Genomic DNA, 2,500 nt, shown 5'->3' with positions numbered 1-2,500 from the left:
TTACACAGAACGTACTCTGAATAGTTGCCTGCCAGGGAGTGCGGCTTCCTAACCACAAACGCTTTCTATTAAAACCAGTTCCCGCCCATTCTGTTGGAGGCCGGCGTTTGGTGACTTTACAAGTGTATGCAAGTAGCCCTTCCCTTCATCAGCCAGGCTCGTTGGTCTAGGGGTATATGATTCTCGCTGTGGGTGCGAGAGGTCCAGGGTTCAAATCACGGATGAGGCCAGCAGTCTCCGCAGGAGCAGCCTGTTGGCTCCCTCCTTTGGAGCACTGAACCTAAATCAAAACTTCTGTGCTTTTGAAATCCTTAAGGCTGCTTGTCTTCATCTGTACTCCAATTTGGCCAAAAGTCAGCCAGGTGACAAGTGTTTATTTCCTTCACAGAACGTCCTCACAATCGCTGCCTGCCAGGGAGTACGGCTCCCTAACGACAAACGTTTTGTATTAAAACTAGTGCCTGCCCATTCTGTTAAAGGCCAGCGTTCAGTGACTGTACAAGTGTGTGCAAGTAGCCCAAACGTTCATTAATCAGGCTCGTTGGTCTAGGTGTATGATTCTCGCTTCGGGTGCGAGAGGTCCCGGGATCAAATCCCGGACGAGCCCAGCACTTTCAGAACAAGCAGCCATTTGGCTCATTTCGTTGCAGCACTGAGCTGAACTCAAAACTGTTGTGGTCTTGAAATCCTTGCTGCTGCTTGTGTTCATCTGTACTATAACTCAGCCCAGAATTTCTTTATTTAGAAAAGTGACAGTGTACATTAGTCAACATTCATGAATGCAGATGGACCCAAATTAGTCCCAAGGTTAGTTTTCATCGGTAGTGCCTTTGCCAGATGTTATTAGGCCTAAAACTAGAGAAAAGGGTAAAACATTACAAAAATAATAGAACTAGAACTTGTAAACCACTCTGGAAAAAAATAGTCCGAGGCCTGATCCGTCAGGCTCGTTGGTCTAGGGGTATGATTCTCGCTTAGGGTGCGAGAGGTCCCGGGTTCAAATCCCGGACGAGCCCTCTCACCTTTAGTGTGAGTTCAAGGATTCTCTGAGTCTGTTTGCTGTTGCTGCTTTTCTCTATCAGCCACTTCATATCTTGCCATTTATTGCAAGCCACATAGTACTTGACGTCACATGCATCGGCCAAATTAAAGTGTTTGCAGGCCTGTAGCTGTCGTAGTGGGATACAAACTATTTTATATCGCTCTTAATTGAATTACCGCTCTTTGGCAGAAACGCTGAGCACAGGTATACTTGTTGCTCTGGTAGGGCAGATGCACGGGCAGGACAGATCAGAACAGAGTGACGCACACAAAAACCCAACACAGCTATCAGAAGTTTGTCGGTTCTACGCTAATTCAGATCTTGCTGTCATCATGGCTAAAGGCTTGCTTTTGAATTTGTCGAACGGCAATCTTAAATGTAGCCCATTAATTCGACCCAGGTGGGAGTTGAACCCACAATCTCCAGCTCCGGAGGCTGATGCCTTATCCATTAGGCCACTGGGCCTTGTCTGCCAAGCTTTGCGTTTGATCTGTAAAATGACTTCAAGTGGTTTCTTTCAGGTCGGGTTCCGTCTTTGAGGTGAACTTCAATGAATTTGTGGCGCCCTCCCGAAAGACTTGCTTTCGACGAGGCTCGTTGGTCTAGGGGTATGATTCTCGCTTTGGGTGCGAGAGGTCCCGGGTTCGAATCCCGGACGAGCCCAGTGGCTTTGGAACAAGCAGCCAGTTGGCTCTGACCTTTTGCAGCACTGAGCCAAACTCAAAACTGTCGTGGTTTTAAAATCCTTACTGCTTCTTGAGTTCACCTGTACTACTACAGAGCCAAGATTCAGCCGGACGAGAAGCGGATATTTCCTTACACAGAACGTACTCTGAATAGTTGCCTGCCAGGGAGTGCGGCTTCCTAACCACAAACGCTTTCTATTAAAACCAGTTCCCGCCCATTCTGTTGGAGGCCGGCGTTTGGTGACTTTACAAGTGTATGCAAGTAGCCCTTCCCTTCATCAGCCAGGCTCGTTGGTCTAGGGGTATATGATTCTCGCTGTGGGTGCGAGAGGTCCAGGGTTCAAATCATGGATGAGGCCAGCAGTCTCCGCAGGAGCAGCCTGTTGGCTCCCTCCTTTGGAGCACTGAACCTAAATCAAAACTTCTGTGCTTTTGAAATCCTTAAGGCTGCTTGTCTTCATCTGTACTCCAATTTAGCCAAAAGTCAGCCAGGTGACAAGTGTTTATTTCCTTCACAGAACGTCCTCACAATCGCTGCCTGCCAGGGAGTACGGCTCCCTAACGACAAACGTTTTGTATTAAAACTAGTGCCTGCCCATTCTGTTAAAGGCCAGCGTTCAGTGACTGTACAAGTGTGTGCAAGTAGCCCAAACGTTCATTAATCAGGCTCGTTGGTCTAGGGGTATGATTCTCGCTTCGGGTGCGAGAGGTCCCGGGTTCAAATCCCGGACGAGCCCAGCAGTTTCAGAACAAGCAGCTATTTGGCTCATTT

General features: G+C 48.2%; 1 protein-coding gene and 5 non-coding genes across 6 annotated transcripts in view; 4 read left to right on the top strand and 2 right to left on the bottom strand.

Moving 5' to 3' along the window:
• The window catches only part of LOC148971945 (uncharacterized), a 443,851-nt gene that overhangs the window by 223,986 nt on the left and 217,365 nt on the right, over positions 1-2,500 (bottom strand). The gene's annotated exons all lie outside the window — the stretch shown is intronic.
• trnap-cgg (transfer RNA proline (anticodon CGG)) lies at positions 536-607 on the top strand. The gene has a single exon. It is a non-coding gene; the product is annotated as a tRNA-Pro (tRNA).
• On the top strand, positions 945-1,016 carry trnap-agg (transfer RNA proline (anticodon AGG)). The gene has a single exon. It is a non-coding gene; the product is annotated as a tRNA-Pro (tRNA).
• Positions 1,435-1,507, bottom strand: trnar-ccg (transfer RNA arginine (anticodon CCG)). Its single transcript has one exon. It is a non-coding gene; the product is annotated as a tRNA-Arg (tRNA).
• trnap-ugg (transfer RNA proline (anticodon UGG)) lies at positions 1,634-1,705 on the top strand. Its single transcript has one exon. It is a non-coding gene; the product is annotated as a tRNA-Pro (tRNA).
• Positions 2,394-2,465, top strand: trnap-cgg (transfer RNA proline (anticodon CGG)). The gene has a single exon. It is a non-coding gene; the product is annotated as a tRNA-Pro (tRNA).

Source organism: Pimephales promelas, chromosome 16 (assembly GCF_988280905.1).
Source record: "Pimephales promelas chromosome 16, fPimPro1.hap1.1, whole genome shotgun sequence".
NCBI lineage: Eukaryota > Metazoa > Chordata > Actinopteri > Cypriniformes > Leuciscidae > Pimephales > Pimephales promelas.
This window is presented reverse-complemented; position numbering and strand designations above follow the sequence as displayed.